This window comes from Chlamydotis macqueenii, chromosome 1, assembly GCF_036417535.1.
Source record: "Chlamydotis macqueenii isolate bChlMac1 chromosome 1, bChlMac1.mat, whole genome shotgun sequence".
In the NCBI taxonomy this organism is placed as follows: domain Eukaryota; kingdom Metazoa; phylum Chordata; class Aves; order Otidiformes; family Otididae; genus Chlamydotis; species Chlamydotis macqueenii.
Genome location: NC_141556.1, coordinates 47,735,157 through 47,759,170, shown reverse-complemented (window position 1 = coordinate 47,759,170; position 24,014 = coordinate 47,735,157). Strand labels below are relative to the sequence as shown.

Below are 24,014 nucleotides of genomic sequence, written 5' to 3'. Positions count from 1 at the left end.
GAGTTGGGGCTGTTCAGCCTGCAGAAGAGGAGGCTCCGGGGAGACCTGATAGCGGTCTTCCAGTACCTCAAGGGGGCCTACAAGAAAGATGGGGAAAGGCTGTTTAGTAGGGCCTGTTGCAATAGGACGAGAGGTAATGGTTTTAAAATAGAGGGGGGTAGATTTAGATTAGAAATTAGGAAAAAATTTTTTACGATGCGAGTTATAGAACACTGGAACAGGTTGCCCAGAAAGGTGGTGGAGGCCCCATCCCTGGAAACGTTCAAGGCCAGGCTGGATGAGGTTCTGAGCAACCTGATCTAGTCAGGGATGTCCCTGCTCCTTGCATGGGGGTTGGACTAGATGACCTTTGAAGGTCCCTTCCAACCCTAACCATTCTATGATTCTATGATTCTATGAAAATACTATCTCCCAGGCTATCGAGGTGCAGTGTGATTACGGTTCAGACAATTCCATGACATTATCAACAATGATGCCTCTTAATCTCATAGGTCTAAGTCTTTCCCATGTGAAGTGATCTACCCCAGTGAAGTGTCAAACCATGATCTTCGCTACCCACAACATCCACCTTGCTTGGCAGAGTGGTAGGGTTCCCTGTGGCCGAGATGAGAACCTGGAAAGCGGTTTCCCATTACCTCCTGCACTACAGAAAAATTCTAGCACCACATGGTTAGACTTCAACCATTTGCTAGTACAAGTGTTGGATGCCTGTTCATGAAGTCCAGTATAGGGTACAGGCTAAAATTTCAGAAAGGTGCCTAGACTATAATAAAATATCTAAAACCTGCTTTACTACCAGCTTTCAGTGTCCCAGGGAGCACCATGTATGATTGTCATTTGATCCCAGTAAGAACTAGGAAACAGTTTCTTGCCAAAGCCACGTTTGATTTGTGCATCCATTTTACAGCAGTACCGATCTGTTTTTGGAACAACCTGCACAACGTTGCAAACCTAAAAAGCCAGCAAAGGTCACTCAGCTTATGCAGGAAGAAAAGCATGGTTTAAAAACGAATTTAGTCTGGATAAAGGCCAGATGAATTTGTAACCCTCCACATCCACCATCTTATCTTTTGACTTGATTACAGGTGGATCAATTATCTATAGCTTGTAGCTCCCAGACTGAATGACAGGGATTACAGTTTTGTTTTACAGACACTAAGGCAAAAGGTGTATTAATTATCTTGGCTTTCAAAGAGTGTGCTTTATCAAAACCATAGTTTGATTGACTGATTTCAATATTTTAATCACATGCAGCTCATGAAAATAAGGTTCCCGAGATTTCAGTTCATGTCCCTGGGTTTCTTCAACAGGCTGCTAGCAGCCCAAAATCCAAGCTTATTTTGCATAAATTGGAGTAGACTGAAGATACCTTTCATTCCATTAAAATGAAAGAAGACATGTTTCTGAATCCAGTAGATGTCCTTGAAAATTTCAGACCTCCACCCTTGACTATACGTCTCGTGAATGCTATGGGTATCAACAGGTACTAAGAGCATTGTTACAGCATTGGTCTTGTCTTGGAAGAAGAAGTGAAGAGGATGAGTCAGTTTGTAGACCTTAGACCATCCCTCATGAAACTATACCGACTAATGCTACTTTATCTTCAGATAGTACAAGAAAATTCTTCCAAACATTCAATGCAGGTTAAATTACTCCATCTTTTTAGATGTGTTTTACCTTTATTTATGGAACAAGAGCCTGAAAGGTAATGAATCCGTAGTCACTCTGGATCAGCACAGATGTTGAAGTCCTGGGATATAATCCAATAACCACAACATTAAAAATATTACATTCCAAATCTATAGAAAAGGATAATCACCAAACCTCTTTTGTAAAATGCTTTGAGGACAACTTTATATAAGCATCAGGTATTATGTTTTTAGGCATAGAAAACTTGTATAACAAGTAACTGTGTTAAACAAAAGAAAATAATTATTTCTTTTCTTTAAATCACCTTACTTTAAAACTTGACAAACTGCATTTTATTAATATGACTATGAGAAATTCATAATTGACTGCAAAAATAATTGCTTTAGTGATATCAGCCATCTCAAAAAGCATAGGGCTATTTAAATCATCTAATCATCTTGTCATACTTTTCTAACTGAAGCATTAGTAGCTTGATCAAGAGTTTGAATGCAGCTGAGACCTTCAGCCTTGATTTAATCTGACTCCCTGCTGACATTGAATGGAAACACGTAAATCTTATTAGGCTTACAGTGATTTCCTTCAATCATGAATTTAATAAAGCAGGTTGGTTTCTTCCAGTGTGCCAAAACCTGTAAAGTTCCAAAAGCTAAATAGCTTCTATTAAGTAAACAGAAAGTCAGTATGAAGGAGTATTAAAGTACATTATACAACACCAAGACTGGAACTTGAGGGATCATTTGTGAAAGCCTGAAACCATTACGAAGTTCACTTTTTTTTGCAGGGAGATACTTGTGCATTGAAAATAAAGTTCTGTTATAATGACTGGAAAGACATTGATTTTTTATTAACTGTGCAAAGTAAGTTTAAGATTAGATTGTAGTCCAACCTATACAATTGTGTGTCCTGTTAGGAGAACAGACATACAGATATTATCTGTGGTGCAGGAAATAGTAGAAGAGGTCACACCTTCAGTGATCCTGATTCACTCCAATATAGTAAGGGATGAGCTTTTGGACCCTACTATCCATGTCTACATAACTTAGGCCTTGGAGAAATGGAAGAGGATACTGGCTCTGCTGGAGCTGAAATTTTCATGGGAAAACCAAAGCAAACCTTCCTGCAAACACAACAGTAAGGAGACTAGGACATTACATTTAATACTGTTTTCTCCCTTAACCTCAGCATGTATCTGTGACCATTACACCAGGTGACAAAAGAGACTGATGCCTTTGTACTGCTTGATCTGCTACTGTTAAAGATTCTGCATTGGGACTTAACTGGAACTTAGAATTACAGGTGAGGTTACCTAACCCAGATTTCTGAACAAACATCAGATTATACAACAGTACATGTTAAAGTTAACCTAATAATACTTACAGTTAAATATTAGAGGGTTAATTTAATCCTCAGGTACATCTTCATAAGCTCCACTGAAATCAGACAAAGTTGTATGTGTGTGTCCCAAAGGAGAGCTGGATCCTTAGCTAAATACTGCTTTTATTTTCCAGAAGAGCAGACCTACTAACAGCCCCAAGGAACAAATCCTTCAAAGTTCATGACATCAGAAAAAATGCCCTAGCCTAACAGATTTACCATTAAAACTTCTGACCTATTTGAATGGATGCTTTAGCTGAAGTTTTATCAAATCTGACATAAGATGCCCTGTGCCGTTTTCTTCACTATGAGTTGCTGGAGCCACTGTGGATCTAAGTCGGTGACTCCTATGATGTCTAGTCATACTAAAAGATCTCTTCTGGACTTGAAATCCATGAATTGCTCATACTGCCGCACGCCATATCGTGTATCCTTTGGACATTCACATGTAAATCTCTAATAACGTACCGGTCTATTTTTTTTTTTTGCAAGAAGCGCTAAATTGGACAAATTGGACAAATATAGGAGATGGTGTATGGCTTGCAAAGACGGATCAGAACCTATGCCACATTAAAGCTGTTTCAGCAACAAATAAGTTCATATTCTCAGAGATAGAAACACAGAAAGTAGGAAATGAGGAACCAAGAGACAGGAATGTAGAGGTAGATTAAGCCTAAGCTTTTGAATTTTTCCTATCAAATATCTTAGAAGACATTTTCATTAGCAAACATAAGTGTAAATAGCCCTGTTATTAACAAAGCACTGGATAAAAATCCCTATAGTCTTAAGAGAGAAAACAGATTTGTGAATGATAAAATCTTGAATTCAATAAAGATTGCATTAGACAAATTTAAAATGACTGCATATATTATTACATTGGAATATGATTTATGAAACCTTATAGAGACTTAAGTGTATATAAAAGTATGACTCCATCGTTAAAATGGGGATACCTGCTTTTGATGACCAGTGAAGTTACTATTATTTTTAATGGTGTTTTCCGTGAGCAGAAGGGGCACACATGGCAGTAGTTATCTACAGGTGTGAGTAGGATCTAATGAAAAATATTAGCTGAAAAAAACCAAAGGAATATTTTAAATGTCAAACTTTTTTACAATTTTCGGTATGGAAAAGCTAAAATTTTTGCTTTTACTATTTCAAAATTAAAAAAAAAATTGTTCACAGTAGATTAAAAGGAAGGGTTAAAAGTCTTAAACAGCCCACAACTAAATGATATCTTTTTTTAGATTAAGCTTTTTTTTGACTGATGTGAAAATGAAGCAGCATGGGATTTCCTTTTTCATTTTGCAGAAATCCTCTCTTCTCATGGAAAATTTATTTTGATTTGAACTACCCTAATTTTTTCAATGTTAGGGGTTTAACAACTATGTTTATTCATAACAGTAAGTCACATCACAACACTGACATCACAAGACAACAATAGTTGAGTAGTAAATTCAATATCTTTGAGAGTTTAAAGATTTAAGGAATTATATATTCTACTATCTTTCTACTGAGTGTTTTTTGTAGACTACAGAGTTGGGGTTTTTTTTGCTGTTTTATAACATACATGGGAAATAAGTAGCTCAGACACTTCTTCAGACTCTTATCCTCTTTCAAATCTATGTGTATTAGTTTTCACAATGTGTTAAGCCCACCACAATTATCCAGAAATAGTAGAATGCTATTCCAAGATACTCACAATCTAACAGCCAGGAAGACAGAGGAAAGGAAGGGGAAAGGAAAGCTGCTTTAAAAGGAAATTTAGTGGATATATTAAAAGTAAAAGTATGTATAAGTTGCAGTGTATATACTCTTTTCCACTTTGAATGTCTCAACATCTAGTGTCAATGAACAGGTATCACTGAACACATAGACATCAAGATGGTACGTAGGCAAAACTGTCCTCAAGTTAAGGCAAAGAAAATAATAAAAAATCTCGTTTATTTTTCTGCTGTGAGGTTTATGTAAGATGTGCTGTTAGAGAGCCCCAGCCAGTCTCAGGCCCACAACTGCTCTGACACAGTACAGTTTGACAGACTGAGGAAAAAAAAGAGTAGCCAATGACTTAAATGAGAGATGTGATTGAGAATATGAGCAGATACAATGCCTCAGTGATTCACAGTTTGTACCATATGCACATACACACACATACCCCCCACCCCCCATGTAAGTCTGAGGCCAGATCCAACTGCAGCAGCCATGTGCATACCATCAGTCACCACACCATTTTATTCCCAAGGCATTTCACAAACTGTGCCCATCAGATCTGTGTGGGTAGTCCATGTGGAGGAGGTTCTTTTTCTTCCTAGTTATTGGTATGGCAACAGTGAGATACATCTTGGTTGCATTCAGAAAATGATAGAAATTCTTTGGCTGAATCACAAACAGGCAAAAATTGTGACAAACACTAAAAAGTGTTTTTATCAAACCATTTTTAATTGGATGGTAGCCTACTGCATTATGGCAGGGAACTACGTTTTTTTGCTTCCCAAATGAGTTTAACTGCTTGTTGAATAGTGTCACCCCTGCGATAGAAAAAGAAATGTCAACCATGTGCTGTCTCTAGAGCTCCCATTTGATAGATGAGGTTTACTTCATATAGATGGCTTCCTTCTAAGATTTACAGAAAAAGAAAATTAGATAACTTCTCTCCTTTGAACTTCAGTGCTTCTTGGAAACCATGGAAGAGAGTATCTAAGTAAAGTAAAACCTGAGCTTCAGTTTCCTCCCCTCTTCAAGTGGTGATAATGAAGTAGGGGAGATCCAAGAGTTCTAACGGTTTAAGAGGCTAAGCACTTTATGTAGGCCAGTAGTAACATAAAAATCCTTACAAAATCATAGCAGATACATAGTTTAGTAGTAAGGTCTCAGAAAGAAGTATGTTGTGTGTCTTTTTTCCTGCAGATCCCATGTTTCTTAAAGATCTCTGCTCAAGCAGTCTTTCAGCTATCCCTGCCTGAGAAAATTAATTGAAACACATGTCTGCGATTAGCTGTGAAGCGACTGAAGCAAAAGATCCACAAACTCTGTGGAGGGTTAGGTCCAGATATAAATGTTATCACTGAAAGACAGCTACACTGATAGCAATAATCAGTCATACACTGATATCCACGGTGCTGCAAACTGTGAAGCTTATGTGAGACCTCCTCCCCTTGTCCAAAAGGGAGCTGGTTTTATCTTCTTCCATCTTACAACACTTTGGAAAAGCTGACTGTTTTGCAGTGATTACATCCTGAATCCTGATACATATCCAAGATGCATAGGCATGTATGTTGTGTAAGAAGTTTAGTCCTAGTTCCACAAGCTGTTCTCAAAGTCCTTTGTTTAAGAGCATGTTCTATCTGCAAAGCACTGTCTTGCTCTCTGATTCATTCTATTAAACACGTTGACTAACCAAACTGTTGACTTTTATTATATGATTAAGGAAGCAGTTCCTTGTTATTTATGCATAGTAGCAGTCTTTTTAGATCATACTCTAAAGTCTAACCTCAGAATGAATCAGGAAATAATGAAGAAGATACTACACATCTTCTGCAATGAAAAAGCTTGTTCTGAAATAAACTGTTTATAGTGTTATACTTCTTTTAAACTATATGGCCTCCAGAAGCAAAGACAGATTTATTTTCTTCTTCAATAACATCCAGCACTCCACATCACTGGGTATATTCCAAGCTTACTGATACTGTTCCTAGCATCACTTTCACAGAGGAAGATGTATTTTTTAGATGTTCTCTCCTAGACATAATGGTGCTGATCTGCTACCACCACACTCAGAATCATAAACAACAACATAATTAGCAGAATTTTCAAGTTCTTCTGGCTAATCTTCCCAAAATATGTTAGATGGATATATTATTTTTAGAGCTACGTTCTTCAGTGCAACTAGATTCTCAAAACATCAGAGTCTAAAACTCAACTGAAAAATAATCCCATATTTCTGGGAGCCAGATAGTAAAACCTAGACAGGAGCAACCAAACTAAGTAAAAGCTATGTTTAGATAATCCTTTATTTCTTGCAGAACACTTGATCATCTCTACTTATAATAATAATTTAACTGGTCAACTGCAATGTTATTCAGACATGGTTTACATAGAATTTGTTGAGTAGCTCGTTTTTAATAGAAGATGGCAGAGAGGGTCATTGTGAAGGTCTTGTGGTGAACAAAAGAGACTATTTATTGAGCGGAGTGGAAATCAAAGAAAGGTGATTCCTCAGATATGATTTTTCAGATTGTTAAAGCTTTGACTACAGGTGCTAACACACATATGATTTCATGGGATAAGAAAGAAATCTTAGACAGAAGGGCACTGATCATGCAAGATGATGTCCTTATGGGAACATAAAGTATTGGTGAGGTCTTTACATCCTTCTCACCTGGAAAAACTGTCCCCAATTCTCATGGATTGTAGTGACAGATCTGAGGAAATTATTCAAAAAAAGATGTTTCTGAAGTACTTGTGTGTGTAACCTAGTCAAAGGAAAATCTAAAACAGTTTCACATGTGTTATGTTCCTTATCAAGGTACTCTGAGGAGCAGTACATCTGATAAAGGCATCATTTTCTCCTGAGCTGTTTGAAAACAGCTTAAAAGATCAGACAGATAATTGTAACTGATATGCATAAATTCATAAAGTACTACTTCCATTTTTCAATTGAAACTCTTTACTGATTAGTCTCTTCTAGATCTCATTAGGAAAGAAAATTTTCTTCCATGGGAAATTAGTTTCTACTGGAAAGCAGAATAAAAATGGAGTACCAAATAAGCAGGGCAAAAAAAAAAAAAAAAAAAAAAACTATGAGAAGTTTCAAAATAAAATTGTCAAAGTGAAAAATTACAAAACCTGTGATTTGAACAAAGGTTTCTGGGTAACTTGATCTGCTTTGTTTGTTTTGGGTTGGAGGGGACGAGGTGGGGTGGGGAGGGTTTGTTGTTTATTTGTTTTAACTCAAACAAATATTTGGAACTGAAAAGTATCTTTGTTTCAAACTGTCACCTTGAAATGTGGGGTACTTTGTTTTGATTACCCCAACTGTAAAATAAAAAAAATGCGTTAAATTGACATTTCCCCACAGAAGGTTCTTATTTCAGCAAAACCACATTTTCCAAGAGGAAGATTTTTCATGTAAAAATATTTCAACCTGCTTTACTTACTTGCCAGGAAATATGAAGCTCTCTATAACTAGCATCTTATTAAAATTTTTCCAACATTAAAGTTGTTATAATTTTGCAGTTGAAACTTTTAAAATGTTCTATTGATGAAGAGAATTTGGCCATGAAGCAGAACAGTGCTTATTATAGCACCAACGCACAGAAGGCAGTTAGCACATTTCATGGCTATCACACGTTCAATTACAGCAGCAAATTCGAAGCATGGGTCAAATGTAAATAAACCCAGGAGTTTAAATTTCTGCTTCTTTAAACATTCCAGATGTAGAAGTTTTCCATTTACTTCACCTCAGTCAATGGAGTTCGATGTGGTAGGATAATTAATTTCCTCAAGTGTTCTGCAAATATTTCAGTCTAGATATAGCTTTATCTCTTTGTGACTGTTGATATACTTTCTAATGAAGATATTAGAATAAAGTGATTTAAATCCAGTTGACAGACTAGAATCAATACAAAAATTTACCAAAAAAGTAAAACATAAAGACTGTAAAAAAGCAGAGTGTAAATAACACACTTCAGAACTGTTTGTTGTTACTGCAACATACAATGTTTCATGAACAAGATTGTTATACAGTCTTATTTGCAATCATTTTCTGGCACTTATTCTAATCAAGCAGATACTTTGGGATAGCTCAGTGTTCAATACATGCACCGAGAAGTTTTACAGATGTTAGTTTTCCATAAGTTAGTGAAGATCTCATATTAAGGGTCTGAAACTAGGCACCTCAAAGCTATAAACAGCATTGTTCTTTCATTTCTAAAGTCCTAGTTGCTTCTTTAGTACTTTTAGGTCCCTATAGTTGACTGAACAATAATGGCACAAAGGACTTCAGATTTTAAAAATGGGCTACTGTTGGAAATTTTAAATACAGAATTAAACATGTAATTAGTTAGGTACACTACTACACAGAAGTATATTAACATCTTCATCTGCACATACATATATTTACAAACAATTCTGCCAGAATTAACTACAAATCCAGCACTTGTGACACCAGTATAAGAAAGAAATACATATTTCAAAATCAAACTCTGATATTTCTGGATAGAATCTCAAGTGTCTTCTACATTAAAAAAAAAACCTCTCTTTATGCCATATTTCACGTTAATATATGAAGTTAAACTGGGGCATTTCTCATAGACCCTTAACACATTTCTTGCAGTCAGCACGTAATTGAGTAAGTCAGTCATATATTCCTGGGAACAATGTGTTATGAAGTGAGGTCCTGCCTTGGGAGACTTCGTAAAACAAGCATCCTGTGCAGGACAGGATATGAGGAATCCTTTTGGTCTCCAATATACTGAGACTTCTCACTCTAAATCAATTCTTCCCACACAGCTACCTACATTCTCTCTCTCCTGTGAAGCCATTAGATTAACCATCACAATGTGAATAAGGGAAGGGGTGGTCTTTATGACAGCAATAATAAGCACAGACCTTTAATTTCAATTATGTGGAGACAAGCATAGAAATGGAGGCACAAAGTAACATTAGGCTAGATGATATTAAATTTATTTGGTACCAAAAGCATTCAATTTATACTTTCGCAAAACTAAGAACCTCACCAGGAAAAGGCTGTAGAAGGAGTAGCAGTGGAGTAAGGCATACTGGAGGGATTCTCAACTGGCCTAGAAATACTTAGGGAATTAGAAGAGTCCAGACTGGACAGTCAACGGCAGTACAGTTGGGGAAAGTTATACATAAAGGTAAAGGAGAAAGTTGTCCATGGTAGTACAGCCAGGGACAGAAAATGGCTATTCATGTCCTAGAAAGCCAAGTCTGAAGCTGCTACTGAGAAGGAAGAGTCAGCGTATGCTGTTCAGCTGTGGCTGCAAGCATAAAAGGGTGGGAGAATCAGCGATTAGGAGCAGCAGGGTTAGTGGCATCTTTTCCAGGCAGAACCAGACATTGGCAGAACTGACACTTTTTAACAGTCCTTGCATTTAAAAAAGGTTCACTGACTCCTCCAAAGCTCTTCTCTGGCATCTTGCCTTCACATGGAAGAACCATCCAAGTTTGGATGTTCCTACAGGACACAACTCAGATTTTTGCACATTGCTGAAAAACTTTGAGTTATCTGTGATTGTGGTTTACACAGGAATGGACTCTTAAATCTCTTTTTTGGTCTTCCTCAGTCTGGGACCACCTTGACATTAACATCGCTAGAACAATTCAGGTTGCCCAAGGCTCCATAGGCCTTTGGCTACAGCAGATCAGTCCAGAATGAGATGAGTCCGTAAGGCTGTGGCTCCAATTAAAATAGTTCTCTTAGGCAAAATCATGGGAATGAGTGCTATAAAAGCTGTCTATTCCCTATTGAACATTGTGTGGCTGTGAGGGGAAGGGACTAGGAGTCCCTGATAACAGGGATTGGATTGTACTAAGAGCAGATTCCTCGTTGCTTTGCACTGCTTGAGAACCTTAGTGTGATTGGACATGAGGCCAGGGACCTGACCTTTGGGCAAGCTGGAATATCATGTAATTACTGCTCTATGTAAGTCCACTGCTTCTCTCTTCCCAGCTGTTTCAAAAGCTTGGCTGACTAAGGAGCTGCTTTGAGATTTAACATGTTTTAAAAATATTGTACTCTACCTTACACTGAAGTTGATTAACTCACTTTGACTAACTTATATTTATATTGTCAATTTACAGGTCCCAAGCTATCATCTATCTGCAAACCAGTCTTCTTTTTAGGGATCACATATCTGCAGCTGGAGTGTAAACTACTTTGTAATTACTAAATAATAATTATTTTAATAATAGAAATATTTATATAAATAATGGTACAAAATAAATCTTTAAATTGCTCAGACTTTGTTAGCTCTGAGTGAGTACACCAAGATAGAGCTTACCCATAATAGACAAGAACCTAAAAAAAGTCTGCTCCAAAAAGCAAGCATGCAAATAACTCCAAAACATTCAGAAAAACGTTCATAAATTAACAACTCAGAAAACTAAAATTAAATTAAATCTGTATCCCTTCTTAAGAAAATTTATTTAAAATGTCTTTTTAGGTTTTTAAATGTCTTCTTTAATACCGAAAGATAATAAAGAAAAAAAGAAACAACATCATCTGAGATTATTATTGAGTTACACAGCATCAAAATTCAGTGCATTGACAGCTCAATGAATTAAGATAAGGAATATTTTCTCTAACAACAATAGCACAGGACTGAATAAGGTACTTGTAGTTCAGGTTTCATTAGGTCTTGATCATTAATTAAGCACACATAGCCCCCTAGGTGCCTAACTCATCTAAGGAGCCCACATTCCTAACAACTGGCTTCTTGCTAAATGACTAAATATGCTTAGAAAACCATTGCCTTAGTTTATGAGTCCGGGTTGAAGCACAAGAAGCAAACAAGCAATGAAAAATTTCAGACCCAGTCAGTCTTAGTGAATGCTGTATGCAAGTTTTTTTTTGCAAGCCCTAGGCGAAATCAACAGTATTAAGAAGGCAAGGAGGTGGTGGAAGGAAGCAAGCAGTGCTCGTAGGAATCTATTGCTTCTGTTAGAATCCATCAGTTGCCTCCCGGTGTTATCAGCTACTGGTAGCCTCAGCGTGGTTTAGAACATCTTGCCTTTTTCTGTAGTTGGCAACCGAATGCCTTTCACAGGCGTTAAAAAGAAAACAGAACTCTTAAGAGATTTCAGGATTAAGCTCTAGTTCCTAGAGCCACAGCAACGTCCTTCTCATGTGATCTGAACTGAGTTTCATCTGCTCTTTTCCACATTCTCCAAAGGTGAAGCACAGAATGTAGTGCCTAAAGTACCCAGATCAGTGTATTACACAAGTGAGTCAGTGACAGTACTGCCAACTTCAAACATGTAAAATTTATGAATCACTTCTCTCTCCAAAAATCATGATGTTTTATTTTTTAATTATGTATTTGCATACCTTTATCTCTTTCTGAGCCTTCAGGGTGAAACTGTGCCTTGTTTTCAAGTTTCTCTTTCAAAAGGAGGTTAGGAAAATATTCCTTTTCTGTTAAAAGAAAAGTTGAAAATCTCAGTCATTGGTTTTCAAGAATTACACTTCTAAGAAAAAAACATCCGATGTCACTCAGACCCATGATGAAATATTTACACTTGCCATTGCTTTTATAGTAATAGTAATTAGTGTCTAACGTCTCTTCTCACTGATTCTTTAGTTTCGTCACCCCTGTGATCTGAGAAAGAGCTAGGAATAGGATTAACATCTCTCTCTGCCCCCATATTCCTCCTTAGTATAATTAGAAAGTATGCAGACTAGCAATAACACATCAGTCAGCTACTTCTAATGACTGATAGACTGACAATTCCAATCTCCACTAGGCTACAGGACTTTTCCCAAATTGCTCCTGTTTGAACTATAGTATGTTTCAAAAAAACCAACCCCCTCCCAAAAAAAAAAAATCCCAAACTAAACAACTCCCTAAACTTATGTCATATTTAAGCATTTCTGATGAAGAATCTACCTTGTTAAATGATTCTGATATTTAATGATCTTTTTTCTGAAAAAAAAAAAATCTAACCTATTCCTTAATTCAAGATTAAAGATTGCTCGCAGGTTTTGTTTCTACAATTGAGAGCTACATGGGTGCTTTTAGCTACACTGTCACATTGGGAGTTCATCTTCAGTGTATATAATTCCATGTAAACAAAGCCCCTCCCCTAGGATATCAAAGTAATCTCCAGGATCATTCTAATCATTTCTCCTACTTTCAGTGGTCTTTAAACACAATAAGGTTCTGTTATATGTTATCTTTAATTTGAATTTCAAGGGAAGCTTTCAGTAACAAAAACAAGACAACAATAGTTCTCCTATTGTGAAAAAGTGCATATATATGAAAAAGCCTCTAAATTGCAAGTTTTATTTTATCCAAACTGTTGTTTGCATGGGTGGTTAATCTAATCAGCTAGCTTGCACGTGAAATTGTAACTTCGAACTTATTTTCCACTGAAAGTACATCTAAAAGGACATGGTGAAATTCTTTTGCATAGCTTTCCATAATTACTTTACGCATTTCTAAGACTGAAGCCATGAAGTGTTGTAACGGATGTAACTGTATTACAGTCCTCTTCAGTTTGGGTAGCAGCCATTCTTCAAATTGAGAAAGAGAAGAAAGATCACATCTGCTCATGTGGATGTTGAATGACATGACATATATTAGCAGAGCACCTCTACTGCACTGTTAAAACATATGTTTAAGCCAGCATTAGCCTACTACCTAGCTCAGATGCCAGCAGTCACCTCAGTAGAGTGACCCCCAGTGAGGTCTTGGAAACTTATAAGGATGGAGACTGTACAACCTCTGAGCAACCACTACTTAACTGTCCTCATAGTGAAAAACTATTTAAAGCATCCGCTACTTGACTGTCTGCATTGAAAAAAAAATATTTATCAAACAGGAAACCTCTTGTTTCAATTTATACCCACTGTTTCTTCCCCATCCACCATGCACTACCAAGAACTTGGTTCTATCTCATTGATACCTTGTAGGTACTGGGCACTGTGGGGGTGGAGGGCAGCTATTACGTCTTCCTGAAATCTTCTCTTCTCCAGGCTGAACCAGCCTTGGTCTCTCAGTCGCTCCTCACACAACAAGTGTTCTAGCCCCAACCAGCTTGGTGGTCCTCTGCTCATCTTTCTCAATTCACTGATGTCTTTCCTTTATTGGGAGGCCTAAAACTGGATGCAATATCTAGATGAGGTCTCCTGAGTGGAGGATAATCACTTACATCGATCTACTGACTGTGCTCCTGCTAGCACAACTCAGGATGCTGTTGGCCTTCTTTGCAGCCAGGACATACTACTGGCTCATACTCAGCCCTTAATGGATTGATGTTTCTATATACCTTTTCATCTGTCAGCCTGATATGTCTTCTTATACATATATGCCAGAATGTATATGCAAATATGAAAACAAGTATGCATGCATAGGTCTAAAGGCACAGATTTCCATCTTTCTGGTACTTCCAATATTGCCTCTCTCATCAATGTTAGCAGTGCCAGTTGAGGTCCGTGGGATTACACAAAGAACAGGAAATGGTTTCTGCTAGCATGTCTTAACTAGCTGATATAAGAGAAGGTGGAGCTAGTAAGCGTAATCAGCTGTTCTTAGGGATGGAAAAGGAAGAGGGTGGTAACTGCAGCAACAAAACAATTTCACTATTCCGTTAGCAGCTTTCATCAGCCAAGCTAGAAGCAATTAAAACAAACATAATTTGGTAGAATCAGTGTCCATCTTCCCCCTGTGGTTACAGTTGCACATGGAGAATGGTTTTGTCAGCCTTCACTCTTGACCTCTTAACTTGACCTCTTAATCACTCACTATTTCTTTGTTCCTCTGGACTCATTCTTTAGGCATGAGCGGTCAGATTCCCTTTCAGCATAGTTCAAATGAAATCAGATACTAATTGGGCTTGAGGAATTTATGCTCCCATGTTTAAGGGTTGTAGACATTTCTGAATAGTTCAAGTTGCTGATCACTGCAAAAAAAAAAAAAAAAAAAAAGCCAGTATGACTTTATATGAAATTCTAGTGCTCATGCCTGCATAGTCCATAGACAATGCTGTTGATGTTAACTGAAGAAATAAACAAGGAAGTGAAGATGAGAATAGGAGGAAGAGAATGTTGGGTAAGAATGAGATGAGGATTGAACTACTGTGTTTATACACAGGCCATATGGTGCGGACATAAACAGTGTGAGCTTACTTTACCACCATTATGCAGTCTGTAACCTCCCTTTCAGAAAACTCCTATCTGCCAAATGTTTTTTCTCGTCTTTAATACTGTAGATTCTAAAGACATGAAGCCTGCATGCTTATATATACCAATACAAGGTTCAGTAAACGAGTTTTCCTAAACTATGTCCATTTTCTGCTAAGAGCATCAGTAATAACTGGATTGTCTATTAAAAATTAAAAAAAAATAAATGCTAAACCAAAAAAAAACCCACTTTTGTCACTTTAAAAAAAAAAAAAGAAATACACTTTTACTGAACTCTATGTGTAATGTCTATTAAAGGCATAAAATTTCCAGGCAAAAAAAAAATATTGCAATTACAATATAATCATTGGCAGACCTGATGCTTGCCACGGACTACAACTGCAGGGACACATTAAGATTTTTATCTGGTATTACTACACCTATGGGTTTGAAAATCCATGCCCAGCTATTTGGCAGCCTATCTTTGATCTCTAGGCTTTAGCTGTTAATTTGCTTTAATAGCTTCTGAGGACCCAAGGTCTGCAAGAGAATACTTTCAGGAGCAAATTACATGCCATCTCAGTCACAATGCTGATAAATGTATAGATGATGATGAAATATAAGGCGTTCTTAATGCAGCAAGCACCTTGTTTTAATTCCATCTTCTAATATATCATTTTGTCATTAGCCCATCTTCTACAACTCATTTTAGCACTATGTTTATTGATACTTTGTAAAATGAATGTAATAATCTTAAAATGTTGTGGGGTTTGGTAGTTTTTTTTCCCATCGGCCTGCTTGCATTTTTTTTTCCAAGACTTTTAGGAGCGGCACAGACTCGTGCAGGATTTTCCTTTTCAAATGACACCTCCTGTATAAATCAGCCTATTTCCATTTCAGCCAATGAGTGTTACGCCAGTTTGCACGATATAACATCCTGCTGCAAAAATGCCCTTTTTGGACAGTCTGAAAGATGTCTTACACTTCATTTACTGTGCTCGTCCCTAGCAAGAATGAGAGGATAGTTCTAGCAAAGTGCCATGTTACGGCTGTGTCTCTACAAACTGGTTGAACAGATGCCTCCGTCCCAGGTCTGGTAGCTGTGCAGTTTAAATATGTCATGACAACTGGGTAACAAGTCAGCATTTTCCCCGCTAGCAAGCAAATTTTGAGGATCTAGTGAGGCTTCGTGCAGCCCACATCCCCATAAATCAAAGCCAGTAGAGAAGTAAGGTTCTGCTAGATGGCCTCAGTACTTACACACCCAGGTCGCTTCTACTCAGCCTTCTGAGAGCAACCAGCAAGGTCACCAGTGACTGCGATGAGGGTAAGAGCAATCTGTGAATACTATCAGGATTTCTACAACAGTGTCTGTGATGTTTTGTCCTGTTGCCTCACTTCCATTCCAGCTCCTGCCAAATTTGTTTCTAAATCAACAGCACATGGTTTGAAGGATTACTATATCACCTGTTTCCAGAAACTTTCTGAATTTCACATTACTTTTTACTCCTGCAATGTACTGAGTAGGGAGCAGAAGCTGAGGAGCCCCTTCCCCCTCACAGGATACTGTCTTAACCACCAAACTGCCTGCAAAGGACTTTTGCCAGAAAACTTAGGTTCCTCAATAATTTGAGGACCTTGTTCAGGTCATTCAGGTCAATTTCTATTTTTTTTTCTTATTTTATTTTATTCTATTTTAAAGATTGCACGCTTTAGTATAGAGACCTAAGTCTACACTGCATTTCAGGAGTGAAATTTCTACTTCCGATATTGCTCCTTGTGGCCATTTTTTTTGAAGCTTCTTACTTTATTTTCAGGTTGTGAAATACTTGTAAGTGGAAGCAGCTGTATCATGCATATTACATGCTAAGCACATTCAAACCAGGTTAGCCTAAAGTGCAGGCATGCTCTAAAGACGTGGTAACTCTTCTCTGTAAACAAGCTCCAGGGTACTCACAATATTCAGGGACAGTTCTGCACAGTTTATGTTCTGCGATTGCTATTGTAAAACATCTTCCATCTTCTTTTCTCCCTCAAGAATACAGAGCCACATCTCATTAATCCCCCAATGAAATTACAGTGAGAGGTAAACGTTATTGTCATTTGGAGCATATAGAACTTTACATGCTATTATTTCAGAAGTTCCTTTTCCTTTTAGACCAAACTCAGCAGTTATTTATCAAAACACTGTTGTTGTTTAAGTCTCTGTTGATCTGTACAACACCTTCTGGGTCTGTACCTAGAAACAACCTCACAAAACATTTGGGGCGGACAATAAAATAAATCCATTTGCCCTAACATATAATATAAGCTTACAGCCTGTAACCATGCAACCAAATAAGTGTTGTCAGTTTCTAACCACAAGTCCTCATTTATATTTTTAGCTTTTTTTAGAAGACAGGAAAGGTGTGGTCAAAACTGATCAAACAGCATTTTGCAGAAAAGAGTTCACACATCTGCAAAATGAATTCTCAGTCAATGCATGTTTTCTCTATTCTCTCTAGCACCAGTGCTCACGAAACCATTAAAGCTCCTGGATTCTTAGTAACTTGATTTTGTTTGCTTATGAGCAAGCAGCGTGATCTTATTTTGATCTTGTTCCTCACATGCATATACTAAGCTCCCCCTCCCCTCCTCTGTTCTGTCCTGGAGAGGCCATAACCCGTGGACTATATTTCATGGTAGAGATCACAGATCTCACTGCAATCAAGAAATTATACTAGTTTGAATATGATTGATTGTATACTGTTGTAGACAAAGCCATACTGAACATTAAGAGGCCACTCAAATCCAAAATTCTGTATTAGATCAAGTCCCATTTCTTTCCTCATAGCTTTTATTATGACATGCAAACCATAAGAGGAGCGCTCCCCCCAAGTATATCTCAATTAGACAGAGTTTATGCCAGTCAAATGTAACTGCTATAAATATATTTTTCCTAATCTCTCGACTCTGACACTTCTTTCTGACCACGCTTTTCTTTCAAGTTTAAACAAAATTATATGATCTCTTCAGCAATGCACATAGTAATCAAAATTCCCATTGCTATCACTTTACATGGCTTAGGATGCATTTCTGAGAGCAGGGAAATATGCAAACAATTAATAAGATTATACAGGCAAACATATCCTGGTTACAATTTTTAAATTATTCTCTGATGTATTTGTTTTTACCAAATCTATCTTTATTTTATTTGGCAATATGAAGCACTGTAAATCCAGCTTAATCAACTAGTTCTGTATCCTTGAAGCGTAGTGATCGAGATGACTTTCTGCATTAATTTCCATACCTTGCTGCTGTCAGGGTGGCACAACTCACCCTTATATACAGAAAAAAAAAAAAATGTTTGATTCACTATAAAAACAGACCAAAAAAAAAAAAAAAGTCATTTTTTTTTCTGCTCAAATGACAAGAAACTATAACTGCTTCAATACTAAAACTCTCTTCAGGCTGATTCCTGCCCTGTCACTGCATAGATATGAATGCAGCTGCCTGATGTTTCAGGAAAGCATAGGAAGAAAAGCTGAGCTGCTGAGTCTGCATGTTACACGGAGTCAGAGTGGATTAGCTCACCATGAAATATTCATCTTAAGAAATAGATGCAAGATATCTCCCACAAGTGTTACACAATTTTTTTTTTTTAAAGACCTAATTAGTGAACCCAGAGCCAAAGGCTAACACACAAACAAGCCAAGTACAAATGAATGACAGAAAAACTAGATCTGACAGCTCAGTGCACGATACCCCAGCTCTTGCTCTGCCTTTCCCTCTCCCCCTCTCAGAAACACACCAACAAGTGAAAGGGATGGTGGTGGTCTTCAGGGCATTAGCTGTATCAGCTATTTAGTCCAGTGCAAGAACTGACTCAATAATTAATTCTCCCCTTGCTTGGATGCCCAGATTTCTGTGCCTCTTGTGAAGGTTAATTCATTTATTTCCCATTTTTCCTGGCACAGAAGACCTAGGCTTCGCTCAGCCCATCCCCTTCTTTTCACTTGCTTTTCTCAGATCTGCTGACCAACATTATCGGCATTCTAATGTCAGGCGCCTGTTAGCAGAGATTAGCAGATTTGGTGCTGGTGATGGGCCTTAAGGCACAATCTGGAGCTCGAGGCAGGAGGACACCCCTGACAGCAGGGCATCCCAGCACGGCAGCTGGCACAGCTCAGCCCCGCACAATGGCAGGTACACTGCTTTACCACCAATCTGAGCCTGCCAGCGGTGTGCAATTTCAGAAACCATTTTACAACTCCTCATTGCATCTTCAACTGCTATGTGTGGGCATAAAATACACAATGGAAAAACTTAGTGGTGGAAAATTATGAAATAATTGCCTCCCTCCATAGCCAGCCATTACTATGACAAACAAAATGAGCTGATGATAGTAACTCACCTTTACTCTTTGTTTAAGATATTAATATCCCATATGCCTTCTTTCCTTTCAAAACTATTTATGACTTGCTTGTGATTCACTGTGAACCTATGCCAGTTTACATTAGAATAGCTCTACTGACTTCAGGGATGTTTTTCCAGTTTGCCTCTATGCTTAGATCTCTTTACTTTAAATTATGTTGTTGCTTACCTATTTGCAGCAAGATGTAAGTAGATTATTGCATGGACTCTGCTTGCAAAACAAATATATTCACAGTGATAATCTAGGTCATCAATTTTAATCCAACTAATTTCTGCATGAAGCCCATAACTTCTGATTGAACTACAGTATCTCTATGAAAGAGAAAATCAATCTGCAAGGGTTGAACAGAGAATCCACTGTCTCCTTTGATAAATTATTATAATAGTCCATCAGGCTTAGAATTATAGAATCATAAAATAGTTTGGGTTGGAAGAGACCTTAAAAGGTCATCTAGTCCAACCCCCCTGCAAGGAGCAGGAACATCTTCAACTAGAAGTTGGCTTGCTAAATGTGTATCTGCAGCTCAGAGCTCTCTATCTTGAACACAGTTACAGTTTGGCCCTCTTGAATTACTTTGGTTTACGTGTGTTTTGAGGGTCATCGACACCAGCGTAAGATGAAGACAAGCTGATCTAGTCCAACAGAGTGCAGGAGGCAGATGATGGCCTCGGCAACTTGAATGCCATCTGAAAGGAGGATGGCAAGTAGGCTGTGGTTGTATAATTTGGATGTTTCTCAGTAACTCAAGACTGCATCAGTTTCAGCCCTGCTTCCTTTGAGCAAGCAGATGATATCTGCCTGGATCTTTCATATACAAGAGATGATTATATGTGATATGAGAATAATTTAGCATAAGTGTCTCTGGTGCTGCAGCTGACACTGGGGTAAACCAAAATTACTGTATGTAAGGAGTGGATGCAAGAAGAGCTCTGAGTGGGTGGCTACGGGAAGATGTAAGACAGAGTTACCATATGTCTTCTAACATGCTTTTCAGTGTCATCTTGTAGTAGGCATTCGTGGTACATCTCCATGCTCGCACCCATTTTGTGTGGCAGTCAGGACTATTGAAATCTAGGCTGATGTAGCAACATGCAAACTTTATCACCATGACACATCCACCGCCTCTTGAATCGCTGACTTTGCAGATATCCTGAACTTTCTATTCCCATGAACTCGCAGGGTACTGATATCACTGACAAGTGAAAAAGTGCTGATTTAATTCTCTCTCTTGTGATTTTATTAGAAAAGATATGGGGAAGTACGATGGAGGCAGTCCTTCCCCTTTCCACTGTACCCTGAGTGAAATCTGCTTCCAGTCATGTTACAAGTGACTTGTCAGTTGTGTGGTTGTGGGGTTGTGCAATCCCTCCACATCCATCCATAAGGCAGCAATAGACAACAATAGCCAGCTTATCTTGTTGTAATGACCTCATGGAAGATCTCAAAATTTTACTTCTAAACAGCTTTAAACTGTTTCTTCTCAGTCTTCCTTCTGCCTCTCCCTAAACCCTGAGACAAATACAAAATAAAATATGACAATTTCTTGAAAACAGGGAAACCAAACTAAAAGACTACACACAGAAGCATTTTTTTTTCATTTAAATCACCAGAATATGTTTCACTAGAAAGCAAATACAGTACAAACAACTGGAACAAGATGGCAGATTAGATGAATTTCAAATGTTGATGTCCTTAAAGTTTACTGGTGCACACCCTAGTGCATTGACCAAACACAACATGACATTTATGCAGATTATTTATTAGATCAAGACTGATTTCATTGAAAGCATTATTTAAGATGACTGGAGTCAGAAACTTGATATAAAAACTGTCACTTTTAAGCATCATTCACAATGCTTGACTATATGCATATTGTTCAATACACATTGGTAAACTCCTAACACACATCAGTAAGTAAAGTTGTTATGAACTCCTAACTTCAACACTATCTGCAAAAACCCCATCTTGTTTAAAACCTAGAGGAAGAAGCATGCAGTGAAAACAAAGATGAAGTCTAAGCATGAATATTTAATGAAAATGTAAAACCTGTCAAGCTAAGTCTCAGATCAATGTTGTGTTTTTTTCCAGCTAAAAAGGAGTTGCTACTCAGATGCTGAATACGAAGTCTCAGATCTCAATCTTTTTCATTTTCACTTCACAAACATGTGGGGGAAAAAAAAAGTGGTTTTAGGTTCTCTTCCACTATCAAAACAGACAAAAGAGGGAATCGAATTGGTACTGCCCAGTGACTTTAAACATAAATATTTTGAAACTAATGTTTAGTACGTAACTCATTGCAAAAGGAAAGAAAAGAAGAGAAAGTCACTAAAAAGTTAGATAACAGAAGACATGGAGATTCTGACGAGAGGAAGAAAATAAAAAATCTAATAGGACTGGAAAACTTCAAGTGACCCTTTGTGTCCCTACACTCAGCTTTGGCTTCTTTCTTCATTTCTTTTATCTTTCTACCTCTTTCAACTTTTAATGTTTCCTCCTATATTTGGAAGCCTCCCACTCATTGTCAGCTAAGCATCTTTCTTTGCTTTCAAACCCTATTTAAAACACATTGCCTCACGGCACCTTTACTAACATACCCAGTTTCTGTTAATGCATTCCTCTTCCTGAACCTTTTTCATGTTCCATGTTGTCTAAAGCTGACCTTTGGAAGATCTTCATGCTTGGACACATGTTTAATTTCTTTGTTTGGGTTTGTTTGTTTGGTTGGTTGGTTTTTGGGGTTTTTTTTTTGCAAAGCACAGAACAAACCAGGTATTCAACCTTCCGGGGTACTTGAGGGTTTCTTGTAGAAGTACTCTACTACTCACAGCATCTTCCTGAGATATGCTGCTGTGTCAGTAAGGGAGAAAGGGAAGTCAACTGGTGCACATTTTTGACAGGTACAATATTCTTTCAATCAGACCAGCTAGTGACCTTTTTTACTCTCTTCTTCACTATTGTTTTCCAACAAATCTATTTCAGGATGGGCAAATTAACAGCAGCTACCCTGTGGTCTTACCAAAGCCTTTACACAGACTATAAAAGAGATGTTCTTTGCTCCTTCCACACTCTTGTCTGTCTTCTACAACCATGTAAGGGAGAGCAAGATTTGCCTTTTTCTCCTCTTCCTTCCTCCTATTTTTACAACACAGCTGAGATAATACCTACAATATGTTGCCAGAAATAAAATACTGCTTTAGTATCCCACAAAGCATGCTTAGACCTTGTCTGTTTTCAATCATCCCACTAAATCTAGTCAGAACACAAAAATACATAGAATAAGTGAAACAATGATACCATATACGGTGGTGGGATCTTAGCAACAAACAAAACATGAAGAAAAAAAACAAGAAAAACCCCACAAATCTACAGTACTTTGAACTTGGCAGTGTAGCAATAGAAAAGGTCAGTGACAAATAATTTCTGTGTAGACTAAATTTCCATTTTTAGGAATGTTATCCTAAAACTTCAAAGAAAAATGCCAGTTGAAATTAACTGAGAGTCTCCCCAAGAATCTCACTTAACAAGCAAGAATGAAGTCCAACCATGTCTTTAAAGTTTACAGTGATAATTCTATGACAAAATACAGTTTGAAATACATACAAATAACTTAAAGAAAATTAAAGCTTAAAATAACATTGATAAATATAAGAACATTTATAAAATATGAAATATTCAGTAAAGGCAAAGCAAACATAGCAAAGCAGACAGTCAAGGTGTCACCAAAATAGCCAAGGGCCTCCATCAAGTTTTCTGTCCTTATCACTCTATGTTTAGATGTAATGTAAGGCACATTAAAAGACACTGTGGAGTTTTCCAGTTATGCTTTACATCAACCTTTTTTTCTGAACTCTGACTCTCAAAAATATATTTTCTACTTTGCAGTACAATGTATATTGAAAAGCGTATGTGATTTACAGTGCAAAGCACCATATGTGAGCATTCTCAAGATCAGAATATGATTTACATCACAGAAGCTAAGAATTTGACTCAATGAACACAAATAAAAAGTTTTAATAGAGTGACCTACAGGTTAATATTGTGAAAATGTATTCTGATCCAACTGAAGTCCAATGGACAATATTGATGTAGTCTAGTTCATTATCTAGTTTAAGGCTAGGAAGAAATGTTCACTGAGAAGTTAATGAAAAAAAAAAAAGAAAGTCATATATATTCAGGTGTTGTCCTGATAGAACAGAAGATTTGTGTTACATCATTGGTGACAACTGATGGCAATTCTTCTCAAAGAGCAGCCGCCTGCCTGGACCAAGATTACGAGCAGGTTTTCTCCAAAACCCACCACGTGACACCTCTTTCATTCCTGCAGAACATCCTGTACTTCTCACCATTGCCCCAGCTCTTAGGGAGTAGCTAAAATGTGTTACTATGCCTCCAGGCTGCAAAGGCAGCTTGCAGAGCACAGCCAGGCCAGTGGAAGCAGAGTGGACACTCTGCACTTCGGGAGCAGACTTCAGTAAAAAATGAATGATGAGTCTCTAAACCACCGTAATACCTAAAATCTTGACCGATTCGTCTCCCCCACTATCAGTAAAGTTGGGAGCCATAGCATGAACAGAGCACAGATGGCCTCTAACATTTTAAGCAGTGCCAGTTAGGCCTGCTTTAAGCAGATAACAATGTGGAAAATGCTGGCAGCTTTCTTTACCCCAAGGTTCTAAACACTGACAGCACCTGAGGAGCAAACCAACTGTTAGC

The 24,014-nt window shown here is 37.6% G+C and overlaps 1 long non-coding RNA gene across 1 annotated transcript in view; it reads left to right on the top strand.

Annotated features, from left to right (window-relative positions):
• Positions 1-24,014, top strand: part of LOC147602016 (uncharacterized) — a 61,442-nt gene that overhangs the window by 19,864 nt on the left and 17,564 nt on the right. The window lies entirely within an intron of this gene.